Source organism: Dama dama, chromosome 13 (genome assembly GCF_033118175.1).
Source record: "Dama dama isolate Ldn47 chromosome 13, ASM3311817v1, whole genome shotgun sequence".
Lineage (NCBI taxonomy): Eukaryota > Metazoa > Chordata > Mammalia > Artiodactyla > Cervidae > Dama > Dama dama.
In genome coordinates this window covers 13,133,948-13,148,270 of record NC_083693.1, presented here as the reverse complement: position 1 = coordinate 13,148,270, position 14,323 = coordinate 13,133,948, and the positions used below count along the sequence as shown (strand labels likewise).

Genomic DNA, 14,323 nt, shown 5'->3' with positions numbered 1-14,323 from the left:
TTTAACAAGTGGTGCTGGGAAAACTGGTCAACCACTTGTAAAAGAATGAAACTAGAACACTTTCTAACACCATACACAAAAATAAACTCAAAATGGATTAAAGATCTCAATGTAAGACCAGAAACTATAAAACTCCTAGAGGAGAACATAGGCAAAACCCTCTCCGACATAAATCACAGCAAGATCCTCTATGACCCACCTCCCAGAATATTGGAAATAAAAGCAAAACTAAACAAATGGGACCTAATGAAACTTAAAAGCTTTTGCACTACAAAGGAAACTATAAGTAAGGTGAAAAGACAGCCCTCAGATTGGGAGAAAATAATAGCAAATGAAGAAACAGACAAAGGATTAATCTCAAAAATATACAAGCAACTCCTGCAGCTCAATTCCAGAAAAATAAATGACCCAATCAAAAAATGGGCCAAGGAACTAAACAGACATTTCTCCAAAGAAGACATACAGATGGCTAACAAACACATGAAAAGATGCTCAACATCACCCATTATCAGAGAAATGCAAATCAAAACCACAATGAGGTACCATTACACGCCAGTCAGGATGGCTGCCATCCAAAAGTCTACAAGCAATGAATGATGGAGAGGGTGTGGAGAAAAGGGAACCCTCTTACACTGTTGGTGGGAATGCAAACTAGTACAGCCGCTATGGAAAACAGTGTGGAGATTTCTTAAAAAACTGGAAATAGAACTGCCATATGACCCAGCAATCCCACTTCTGGGCATACACACTGAGGAAACCAGATCTGAAAGAGACACATGCACCCCAATGTTCATCGCAGCACTGTTTATAATAGCCAGGACATGGAAGCAACCTAGATGCCCATCAGCAGATGAATGGATAAGGAAGCTGTGGTACATATACACCATGGAATATTACTCAGCCATTAAAAAGAATTCATTTGAACCAGTCCTAATGAGATGGATGAAGCTGGAGCCCATTATACAGAGTGAAGTAAGCCAGAAAGATAAAGAACATTACAGCATACTAGCACATATATATGGAATTTAGAAAGGTGATAACGATAACCCTATATGCAAAACAGAAAAAGAGACACAGAAATACAGAACAGACTTTTGAACTCTGTGGGAGAAGGTGAGGGTGAGATATTTCAAAAGAACAGCATGTATACTATCTATGGTGAAACAGATCACCAGCCCAGGCTGGATGCATGAGACAAGTGCTCCATCCTGGTGCACTGGGAAGACCCAGAGGAATCGAGTGGAGAGGGAGGTGGGAGGGGGGATCGGGATTGGGAATACATGTAAATCCATGGCTGATTCATATCAATGTATGACAAAACCAACTGGGAAAATAATAATAATAATAATAAAAAATAAGAAAAAAAAAAAAACAAGCAGAGACATTAAAAAAAAAAAAAGAAATTCTTAATGAAAATATCAGGCATGTAAAGATGGTTTAATTTCTGTTGCCAGGTAATTACCTTGGGTACACACATATGCGCGCACGTGCACACACACGCACACCCCCAGAACAGAAGGACAGAGAATCTGTGTCTTAGAAGAGGAATAAGGGTGATGTTTTTTCTTGTTCTTATAAGTTTATGTTTTACTAGAGAAATAAAGAAATAGAAAAACAAAATGCAACAATTCTCATTGTTCACAATACTTACCTTGTATAAAATTGCCACAAACACTAAATTAGTGAATACTGAATCATTGATCCTAAAGGAAATAGAGGATAGGTACCTACAAACTTCCACATTTTGCTGTGGACTTGAAACTAACACAGCATTATTATCATCTATACCCCAATATAAAATAAAAATTTTAAAAATACAAGCACACATAAAGCAAGGTTAGGTAGTCCTTGTTTTATGAGAATATTGTGACCAAGGGTGAGTTTTGATTGCATATATTAGAGGTGTTCCAATTTTTTTTTCTTCTTAGCTCATTTGCTAGATTTACTATAAATCTGTAGATTAGAGATGTCTTAGAGACACCGTCAAAGCTGATGAGACAGGCTTGCCTGTCATTATTGGCCTGCCTCCTAATTAGTGCTTGCTCCCCACCCGCTCTGTACAAGCCATCATGAAGATGCTGTTATCTTATCACCTAAATTTCTCCCAAACACATTTGCTTCTTTTTTTTTTTTTTGGTGTGGGGAGCATTTTATTTAAAAATGTATTAAAAAGAACCAGGGAATATTTACCTTTTCCTCCCTACATAGCATTGTGTAAGTTTAAGTTGTACAATGTGATGGTTTAATATACATATATAGGGAAATGTTTACCACAATTTTGACCAAGTACAAAATATCAATGTTTTTGTTTCACCTCACATAGTTGCCATTGTCTTGTTGTGGTGGTGAGACTATTAAAACTCTATTCTCATAACAATTTTCTTGTATGTAATACAGTGATATTAACTGTTCTTTGTTATAATCACCAAGCTATACATTCGATCCCTGGAACTTACTCATCTTATAACTGGAAGTTTTTACCCTTGGACCAACATCTTCCCATTTGCTCCATCCCTCAGCCCCTGGCAACCATCAATCTGCTGTCTGTTTCTGTGAGTTCAGAGATTTTATATTCCACGTGTAACTGAGGCCGTATAGTATTTGTCTTTCTCCGTCTTGAATTATTTCACTTAGCAAAGTGCTGTCAAGGTCCATGATGTTGTTGCAGATGGCAGGATTTCATTCTTTTATGGCTGAGTAATGTTTGTGTGTGTGTTCATGTGCATGTGTGAGTACCAAATTTTCTTTATCCATTCATCTTGGATACTTACGTTGTTTCCATATCTTGGCTATTATAAGTAATGCTGCCATGAACATCGGGGTGCAGATACCTCTTTGAGATAGCATCTTTTTTCAGGTATATATCCAGAAGTGAGAGTGCATGATTATATGGTAGTTCTGTTTTTAACTTTTGAGTCACTTCCATATTGTTCTCAATTGTGACTGTACCGTTTTCATTCCCACAGAGTTCCCTTTCTCCACATCCATGCCAGCATTTGTTACTTCATTTTTTTTTAATAATAGATATTCTAACAGCGTTCACAATTTTCTCCACTCTTCATGGACTGTGGCAGCATGTTAGTCTGTTGGGCTGCCATTACAAAGTACCACAGGCCAGGTGGCTTAAACAACAGTAATGTTTTGTCTCATAGTTCCAGATGCTGGAAGTCCAAGAATAAGGTGTCGGCAGGGTTGGCTCCTTCTGGGGACTGCTGGGGAGAGCCTGTTACAGGCCCTTGCCCTGGCTCCTCCTGTTTCCTGGCAGTCTGGTGCTCTTTGGCTTGCAGAAGCATCCCCAGCCTCTGCCTTCATGGTCACTGCTGTTCCCCCTCTGCCATGTCTGCGTCCCAGGCTCCCCTTTTTATAAGGGCAGTGGTCGTATTAGACACTGATAGCCTCTTGTTTCCCCCTGAATTCCCTCTCCTGTATGTGGGCAGTGGCATGCAGGAACAGTTATTGGTTAAATACATGAAAAAGTAACAAAGGAGTGAGAAAGTTTGTACCTTGGAGTCCACACTGAGTCACCCACAGGGCTACTTCCAGGTAAGCACCTGCGTTGTGAACTTCCGCAGCACACGCACTTCTTAGGCCCAGGGGCTGTGTACTGGTTCCCACGTTGGTTCCAGCATGCCCCCAGGCTCGGCGGGAGTGTAACGGCAACAGCACTGACCTTGGTGTACTGTGACTCACTTAAAAGACACTATGGGAGGAGAATTGTTCCTGCCTTCTTTGGCTGAGTCCTACAGCTGCTATTTTTGGAGTCGGCTCCAATGACTGTTTCTGTGCTTAACGATTTAGGGTTGCTTGGTGGATGTGCGCACAATGGGCCAGCCGTCTCTGATTAAAGGGGAGAAAGGGAAAGATGGACCTTGGAAAATTTTTGATGAGAGAAAAGATGGAATTTGAAAACAGACTGTAAATAAAAATGTCTTGTAGACTGAATCTACAACAAACATTTAGTTTTAAGAGCTTGCTGAGGCAAATGTAATAAATAAATGAATATAAAACAGTGAATGAATGAATACAGTGACTGAATAAGTCCGTGAACTGGTTTATTTATTTATTTATTTTTCATGAACTGATTTAATAAATGCCTGTCCACTGCTTAACTGATAATCTTTCTTGCAAATAGCCCACAATATTTGAAAATTACATGTTGGTATAGCTATCTATTGAGTTTCCCAGGTGGCGCTAGTGGTAAAGAACCTGCCTGCGAGCATAGGAGATGTGAGAGATGCAGGTTTGATACCTGGGTCAGGAAGATCCCCTGGAGGAGGGCACGGCAACCCACTCCAGTACTCTTTCCTGGAGAATCCCCAGAGAGCACGGAGGACTACAGTCCATAGGGTCACAAAGAGTCGGACACGACTGAAGTGACTTAGCGCACACATAGCTATCTATTACTGCTTTGGGGATGTATAGGTATATATGTCGATAGACACAGGATAGCAGTGAGGCTGTTTTTGGTGTGAGAGTACTCCAAGGTGTCCTTCATGTTTCTCACTCTTTTCGTGTGCATCTCGCCGTCGGGTATCCTTCGTCAGCCAGGCAGGCCGGGTTCACCCGGCACCAGCGCCACCATAAACTGAAGGATGGGCAGGATGGGAAAATCATCACCCACTCCTGGGCTCTTCAGGTGGGGTCCCAGGCTGTGCTGATAAATCTCACCAGGAGGGGATGTGAGCTCCCTCACAGATCCAGTGGCTTTGATCATGAGCAGTTGAGGAGCAAAAATATCATTCCAGAAACCTTAATTCCGACCACCAGTTTGTATCCCACGGAACATTCTGACTCTGCACCCTAGTGCCCTTTTTGGTGTCATCTTTGAAACTCAGCTCTGCCAGTCAATTTTCTTTCTTCCCTCCTCTGTTACTCTCATTTGGCCAGACCCAGAGGAAAGGCACCTCTGAGGAGTGAGGTCTCTGGATGGCTCAGTTAGGCCTGGTCCACGGAACCTCCTGACACCCACTGCGGTTCTGGGAAGTCATCCTATGCAGAGACCAAGTTCAGATGTTAATTAACCGGCTCCTGCCCTCACTGGACGGCAGTCAGACTATCATAGCAGTCATTTGTAAAGGTACACTTGATAATGGACTGAGAAGTCAATCTAAGGGTCTTTTACAGATGTCTGTGGGCCGCAGCACTGTTACGTTTAACTTGGTGCAGATGACTTCTTTAGGTCATAGGGTTAAATTTTGAGCCAGAACATAGCAGGAGAAAACCGAAAAGATTGTAGCTTTTGCAACATCACACCCTATACACTTTAAGTGACAATTTCACAGCTTTAAAGGTGAATGTAAAGCAAGTGGATCATAACTGATTAAATTACCAGCTGTTAATTATATTGCCAGCTATAAATTATAAACTCTAATTCTGATTAACACAGCAGCTAATTGATTGACATCTTAGGCTGTGTTATAACTGAATTTGGCACGCACAGTCCCAAACTCATGGGAAGGAAAAAATGTCTCTATAGGCTGTGTAACATAGTGGATCAATCCTAGCTTTGTGATTCCTGAGAAAGCCCACAAAAGAATGAGAAATATAAAGGACACTTAGAATTGTTGTCTCGCACTAAAAATAGTCTAGCTGCTATCCGACAAGAGCAAGTCTCATATGGAAAACCTGTATTTTAATAGCCAACATTACTCACAAAATCAGGAAAATGTACAATTAACGTGACAGTTGATGTTCTAATCAGTGCCTTGGTGAATAGGAACCTTTTGCTACTTTAAATCGCCATCTGGCTGCTACGTGAAAGTTTATGGCTGGCCCACAGCTCTGTGTTATGACTCCTTCGGATGAATTTGAATATGAATAGTGTCAGATATTCTATTTAAGAAGACCAAACTACCAGAGGAGAGAGAGCACTTGCTTTTTGCAGGCAGTGTTCTTCCTTAGGAGTACTTTAAGAGCTCTTATTTATTTACCAACTTCCAAAGCAAAACATGGGCATTGTGACAATAAAAATCATCCTTTCATAATTCCTGTTGGCACCATAAACACTTCACCTTTTCTTCATGAATTCTAACTCATCCACATGCATGCCTGGAATTCATGAAGAGCAGTGAAAGGAAATAATTAGAAACATCTGTTTACATTTACCAGGAGCAGATATTAAAGGAATTAAAATGAGTATAATCATCACAGCTTAAGAAACTGAGTATACAAGAATGTCTGAATGCCACGAGAGTGCCGCATTACACTGGGTGAAGATACTATATGACATAAAAAGGTCTTTCATTAAGTGATACAAACAGCAAGCAAAGTTAACATGTACTAAATAAGTATTTGGTAATATTCAATTCTATTGTTAATTTACTGAACAGCTCGCCAGTGTGGTGTTTGGAGGAAACGGCACCTGTTGGGTTGGTGGTGCCGTTACTTACGGCATCAGGGCCTGGGGCAGGCAGGCGTCCACCCTCTCAGGCAGCCCTCAGACGCCCACGCCGCAGCCCCGTCCAGGACGTGCGCTGCCAGGGCCCTGACCCACACCTCCTGTTGTCGTGTCAGCTGTTGCCATGGAGTTGCTGGGCTTTGTTCAGAGCTTCTTGAAGTGGCTTGCTGGGAGCCCGTCCTGGCACCCACCGGAATCCGAGAGCAAGTGGGAAGATTGTGCTCTTGCAGTTTGCCCAGCACAGATGCTGCAGTTCACAGCATGTGGGGCAGGAGCCGTCCACATGCTGCCTTTTGGTACACACGTGCCTGCTTTCTAAATATAGCAGTCGAGTTTCCTGATTTTAGTGGAGTTAAAAAGCTCAATGTGATTTTGAGTCAAAATAATGATCAGAATATGAACTCCTGGTGTGAAGACTAGTGACATGCAAAAATAAGAATTGCACGAAGGAGCTTTTTAAAATGATCAGTGCTGGGTCTTAACCTCCTGCAATTCTGATCCGGTGCAGATGGAGTGGGCCCTGGAATTGGATGGGGCACAAGGAAAGGGATGGAATAAGGATGACAAATGACTACCAGATGTGCAGGTAGATATGGAGAAAGCTGAGCTCACCTTGGGGTGAATGGAGGCAGGAGAAGGTGGCAGGGATGAGTTGAGGCAGGTGAGCCTTCAGACCTGAGGGGAAGGGGCCTGTCCCGGAGCCCCGAACTGACAGCCGGTGCCTTAGAATGGCCAGAGAGGGTCTCAGAGGCCAGGCAGGGTTCAGAGGACCTCAGCCCTGAAGCTGGCTGCCTAAATAGAGTCCAATGAGTACAAAAGAGTGCCTTGTGGAGGTCGTGGGCCAGCCTTGCTGGGACCACGCTGGAGATGGAAGCAAATCTCAGGTGACTGATGAGGGCATATGAGGTCTTCTGTGTTCAGCACTGTGGTTGACTAGCCATTCTAAAGAACTATGAGTAAAACCATTAGGAAAGTTTAATAAATAATAATAAATGCCATTTAAATATTCACATAATTCACAGAAAAATGAGAAAGCCCCAGGAGCCACAAAAAGGGACAGAGATTCTGTTTGGAGAGAAAACTGAGGATGAGTGTTGTAAGCTGCACTTGAAAACCATAGCCTTGGGATCATTTGCCCTAAGAAAACATCTGCTCTGAGAATTTGTATTGTATAACTGTACTAATCTTAATTTGAGATTGACTTAAAACTACAGAGAAATTTTCACTGAAAGTGATCCAAAGTTATCAACCAATCTGGAACACTGGGTGAAAGTACTTGCAGATCTTTTATAAAAGGACACACTGGCAACCCAGGTTACATAGAACTTATGCTTATTGTTCAGCAAATGTTTGTGAAATTTCTTTTATGTGCTAGGCATCGCACTGTGTTGGGAATAGATGAGTGAACAAAACAGATCAACTTTCCTCTCATTCAGCCTACATTCTAGCATGGGAGAAAGGAAATTCAGTTCAGTTCAGTCACTCAATCCTGTCCTACTCTTTGCGACCCCATGGACTGCAGCACACCAGGATTCCCTGTCCATCACCAACTCCCGGAGCTTGCTCAAACTCAGGTCCATCGCTTCGGTGATGCCATCCAACCGTCTCTTCCTGCCTTCTCTTCCTGCTTTCAATCTTTCCCAGCATCAAGATCTTTTCTAATGAGTCAGTTATTCGCATCAGGCGGCCAAAGTATTGGAGTTTCTGCTTCAACATCAGTCCTTCTAATGAATATTCATGATTGATTTGTTTTAGGATTGACTGGTTTTATCTCCTTGCCGTCCAAGGGACTCTCAAGAGTCTTTTCCAGCATCACAGTTCAGAAGCATCAGTTCTTTGGTGTGCAGCTTTCTTTATGGTCCAACTGTCACATCCATATATGACCACTGGAAAAACCATAGCTTTGACTAGACAGACCTTTGCCAACAAAGAAATGTCTCTGCTTTTTAATATGCTCACTAGGTTGGTCATAAATTTTCTTCCAAGAAGCAAGTGTGTTTTAATTTCATGGCTGCAGTCATCATCTGCAGTGATTTTGGAGCCCGCAAAATAAAGTTTGTCACTGTTTCCATTGTTTACCAATCTATTTGCCATGAAGTGATGGGACCAGATGCCATGATCTTAGTTTTCTGAATGTTGAATTTTAAGCCAACTTTTTCACTCTCCTCTTTCACTTTCATCAAGAGGCTCTTAAGTTCCTCTTCACTTTCTGCCATAAGGGGGGGTATTATCTGCATATCTGAGGTTATTGATATTTCTCCTGGTAATCTTGATTCCAGCTTCATCCAGCCTGGCCATTCACATGATACATTAAATAAGCAGGGTGACAATATACAGCCTTGACATACTCCTTTCCCAATTTGGAACCAGTCTGTTTTTCCATGTCTAGTTCTAGCTGTTGCTTCTTGACCTACATGCAGATTTCTCACGAGGCAGGTAAGGTGGTCTGGTATCTCTACAACAAATTAGTCAATGTATAAAAAAGCAGCAGACTCACAGATATCAAGAACAAACTAGTAGTTACAAGTGGGGAGAGGGAAGTGGGAAGGGGCAAGATAAGGGTAGGAGAATAAGTGGTACAAACTATTATATATAAAATAAGCATCAAGAATATATTGTACAACACAGGGAATGTAGCCAATATTTTGTAACTACAAATGGAGTATAACCTTTACAAATTGTGAATCACTCTGTTGTATACTTAAAACATGTAATATTATAAATTAACCCTCCCTCAATAAAAAAAATTAAAAAGCAGAAAGAAAGTGTCATTCCTCTACTATGTAATCAGTAGCACTTGATTTCTCCTTCCTTGGGCACTGTGTTTGATTAATTTTATGAAACCCTACATCATGATTTCTTTCTGGCTACCCAGACTGCGATTGCAATATCCCAGAGGACAGCTTTATGTAATTCCTTGCAGGGTTCCCCATCCAAATATTTCTGCTGAAACTATTATCAATTCCAAAAACCATCAAGCCAGTATTTTCCAGTCAAATGAAGTATGATGTTGTTAGTATCATGATTTGTCTATTAGCAATAACCTAACGAGCTCTGGGTAGAAAGCAGAAATAGATGTGATCTCAGAAATGAACAGACGTGCTGTCTAAAAATAGCTCTTCTTCTTAGAAACTGAAAGTACTATAAAATGTATGGCATCACTAGTCTACATGTTTTGTCTTTGAGGAGGGGAAATCCAGTGATAAATCCTGCTATAGAGATATATATGTAAAATCAAAGGACACTTGAATACCCACAGTTTAAGTTTATAGGGGTGAGGTTTCTTGGTTTACAATGGAAATATTCATTGTTTACTTTATGATAAATATATGCCCTTCTTGAAGCATTTTTTTGCCTTGTCTGCTCTCGTGAAGGAATTCAGAGTGACACTTAGTTCTGTAAAGCTGATAATGAGAGCTCTATAAGCCATGTAAACCAAGAGATGGCTACTTTAGGATGTAGAATTCTTAACCTCATGGTCATCTGCAGGCACCGTGCTCAACCAAGGGGAAAGCACAGAGGCTTGAGAAATGCCACACAGTCAGAACATGGACAAATCCCTCACTTCTCCAGTTGTTATATTCTCCCAGTTCAAGTATCCTCCAAACACAGAGCTGTGGGAGGCGCCTTTCAGGAGCAGTATGGCTGTTTCTCACAGCGAGTTCTTGGAACTCCTTTGGATAGATGATGAATTTGAGTCATTGCATCCTCTTTATAAGCTGGGCTTCCCTGGTGGTCAGACAGTGAAGAATATGCCTGCAGTGCGGGAGTCTTGGGTCCACTTCCTGGGTTGGAAAGATTCCCTGGAGAAGGAAATGGCAACCCACGCCAGTATTCCTGCCTGGAGAATTCCATGGACAGAGGAGCCTGGCGGGCTACAGTCCAATGGAGCGCAAAGAGTTGGACACAACCGAGCAGCTAACACTTTCGCTTTCATCCTCTTTATAAACCTGTTAATCAAAGATAGTTGCTAGAAAATAAAGCTATGTATCTGAATATACACACACATGTTGCAGACTGTATATGTATATATAATTTTCTGAAGAGTTTGGTGTCTTTAATGAGTGTTATTCAGGTGAATACTAATTGAAAATAAAGGACAATATGAAACAACTCCTCCTCAATTTATAAGCACATTCCAGAAGCTCATTCATACAGTGTTTGTGCTGCGTTAGAGCATCTGTTCCCATGTGGAGTGTGAGACATCTGGTCATCTTGTATGTTTAACCTGTTGTTAACCTGTATGTTTATGTTTAACCTGTAATATATCAGAAGTCTGGTATTTCTGGCTCAGCCTCTGCCAGACATCATAGGTAAGCGTTCTTCTGGGGTGCAGTTTGGGAGTCAACTCTAATCCACTGTCATGGGGACATTAGTGAAAACACTCCCCACCCTCCTACGGTTGCTGCTGACTCATGATCCAGCTCTAGATGTTGAAGGGTCAGTAGAACCCAGTGACGGAATTAATGCTGGATTTCAGATGTGAAAGAAAGAAAAAGTTTGTGTATAACCTCTGGTTTTGGTTTGATTGAAATAGTGGATAGATGCTAGTGGAGAATGGGGAAGAGATTTGGAGTAGAAAGATAATGAGTTAATTTTAGACACATTGAACTCTTGGTTTGCTTATGGGGCATCTGGATGGACAGATTCAAAGATGCTGGATACATCTGTGGACATCTCAGAAAAATGAAATAGGCCAGAGACTCTGATGGAGGAGGCTTCCCTGATGGCTCAGTGGTAAAGAATCTTCCTGCAATGTAGGGTCAGGAAGATCCCCTTGAGAAGGAAATGACAACTCACTCCAGTATTCTTGCCTGAAAAATCCATGGACAGAGGAACCTGGTGGGTTACAGTCCATGGGGTCGCAAAGAGTCAGACACAACTGAACTGAGCAACAGAGCCTGTTACAACCGATGGAGGAATGAAAACTGGAGGCTGGAGTTAAGAACAGGAGATGGTTCTTGCATTGCTCCTGGTTCCTCAGTGTTTAGTTTGGGAGAATCGATTTACAGTTAAAGGGGGCTGTGCAGAGGACACTTAGTGAAACGTTCTCTGTATACAGAGGGGTCAATTGACTGTATCATGGGGAGGAGTAGGTGGGAGGTAGGTGGGAGGTGAGTCCTAGAGCACCTGAAGGTTAGATTAGCCGTAGTGGATCACAGCCCGGTAGGATGGCTGGCTTGGTGTTTTTATTAGTGCTATAGCTGTTTTATACATTTGTGTTTAAATTTGTGATTTCAGTATATTTCACAGCAGAAAAAAAATGTTTTATGGAAAATCTAGTGACCTGTTACATTTCAGGAAACAAACTTGCAATTTTATTTGTATATTGAGTAAAAGATGAAATTTGGGATTTTAGAAATGAAGAATGAGGTCTGCTTCTGGTAGTGCTGAGAATTCTGCACCAAATCATTAGGCTGAGTCTTTCTTGCTGGCATCTTGGGATAATAGAGCACAGTAGGTTTTTTGGGGGATCGGGCAGTTTGGTGTGCACTTGGCATGGGGCAGCCAGCTGGGAACCCATCTGATAAAGAGGATTCTTTTGCATTGGGTGTTGAGGAGTTCTGGGGAGGATGACTGGCCCTGAAATGCCTGTTATGAATCAAGCTCTGTGTTAAGCTCTGTTAGCTCAGTTAATTGCTAGAACACTTTTATAAAATGAGCATTTTTAGTTTCATTTCTCCACAGGAAGTTATTGAGGCTCAGAGGTAAGACATCAGGAGAGAAGCCAGCTCGGTGGTCTGAGGCATCCTGCTCCAATCACCCTCTGCATTTGCTGGAAGTTATTTGTAGCCTTTGCTGGAAATTTACTTAGCCAAGGGCATGTCTTATGTTTTCCTGGTTCTCTTTGGTTTAGGTTGAATTCTAGATTTCTTCTGGTTCTACATTTTTTTTTTTTTTTTGTACTTTGAGAGAAAATCAGTATAATCATTTTGCATTTCAGACTTACTGTACTCTGGAAAAATAGCTATGGTAACTTTTCATACATGAAAAGAAAAGCAATTTTCGAAATAATTTATATCCTTTGCCAGTTTTTCATGTGGCTATAGAGGACTGGGGAACTTGTTAACTATTTTCAGCAGCCCATCCAGATTTCATACAGAGGTCACTGGTTCATCTTCTAAATATACTTGGCATTTAAGTGGATGAATAAAAATTATAGACTGTGAGCCTTTTGGTGGATGCAGTAGCTATATAAAGACCAGAAAGTCTAACATATGCATTGTTGTAGTAGGTGTCCCTTAAACGTGTGCATTGTTGTAGTAGGTGTCCCTTAAACATATGCATTGTTGTAGGAGGTGTTCCTTAAACGTATGCATTGTTGTAGTAGGTGTCCCTTAAACATATGCATTGTTGTAGTAGGTGTCCCTTAAACGTGTGCATTGTTGTAGTAGGTGTCCCTTAAACGTGTGCATTGTTGTACTAGGTGTCCCTTAAACGTGCGCATTGTTGTAGTAGGTGTCCCTTAAACGTGTGCATTGTTGTAGTAGGTATCCCTTAAACGTGCGCATTGTTGTAGTAGGTATCCCTTAAACGTGCGCATTGTTGTAGTAGGTATCCCTTAAACGTGCGCATTGTTGTAGTATGTGTCCCTTAAACGTGCGCATTGTTGTAGTAGGTGTCCCTTAAACGTGCGCATTGTTGTAGTAGGTGTCCCTTAAACGTGCGCATTGTTGTAGTAGGTGTCCCTTAAACGTGCGCATTGTTGTAGTAGGTGTTCCTTATACATATGCATTGTTGTAGTAGGTGTCCCTTAAACGTGCGCATTGTTGTAGTAGGTGTCCCTTAAACATGCGCATTGTTGTAGTAGGTGTCCCTTAAACGTGCGCATTGTTGTAGTAGGTGTCCCTTAAACGTGTGCATTGTTGTAGTAGGTGTCCCTTAAACGTGCGCATTGTTGTAGTAGGTGTCCCTTAAACGTGCGCATTGTTGTAGTAGGTGTCCCTTAAACGTGTGCATTGTTGTAGTAGGTGTCCCTTAAACGTGTGCATTGTTGTAGTAGGTGTCCCTTAAACGTGTGCATTGTTGTAGTAGGTGTCCCTTAAACATGCGCATTGTTGTAGTAGGTGTCCCTTAAACATGCGCATTGTTGTAGTAGGTGTCCCTTAAACGTGCGCATTGTTGTAGTAGGTATCCCTTAAACGTGCGCATTGTTGTAGTAGGTATCCCTTAAACGTGCGCATTGTTGTAGTAGGTGTCCCTTAAACATGTGCATTGTTGTAGTAGGTGTCCCTTAAACGTGCACATTGTTGTAGTAGGTGTCCCTTAAACGTGTGCATTGTTGTAGTAGGTGTCCCTTAAACGTGCGCATTGTTGTAGTAGGTGTCCCTTAAACGTGCGCATTGTTGTAGTAGGTGTCCCTTAAACGTGTGCATTGTTGTAGTAGGTGTCCCTTAAACGTGCGCATTGTTGTAGTAGGTGTCCCTTAAACGTGCGCATTGTTGTAGTAGGTGTCCCTTAAACGTGCACGCATTGTTGTAGTAGGTGTCCCTTAAACGTGCGCATTGTTGTAGTAGGTGTCCCTTAAACGTGCGCATTGTTGTAGTAGGTGTCCCTTAAACGTGCGCATTGTTGTAGTAGGTGTCCCTTAAACATGCGCATTGTTGTAGTAGGTGTCCCTTAAACGTGCGCATTGTTGTAGTAGGTGTCCCTTAAACGTGCGCATTGTTGTAGTAGGTGTCCCTTAAACGTGCGCATTGTTGTAGTAGGTGTTCCTTAAACGTGTGCATTGTTGTAGTAGGTGTCCCTTAAACGTGCGCATTGTTGTAGTAGGTGTCCCTTAAACGTGCGCATTGTTGTAGTAGGTGTCCCTTAAACGTGTGCATTGTTGTAGTATGTGTCCCTTAAACGTGCGCATTGTTGTAGTATGTGTCCCTTAAACGTGCGCATTGTTGTAGTAGGTGTCCCTTAAACGTGCGCATTGTT

At 41.9% G+C, this 14,323-nt stretch overlaps 1 protein-coding gene across 1 annotated transcript in view; it reads left to right on the top strand.

Annotated features, from left to right (window-relative positions):
- Positions 1 to 14,323, top strand: part of GABRB3 (gamma-aminobutyric acid type A receptor subunit beta3) — a 275,620-nt gene that overhangs the window by 162,482 nt on the left and 98,815 nt on the right. The gene's annotated exons all lie outside the window — the stretch shown is intronic.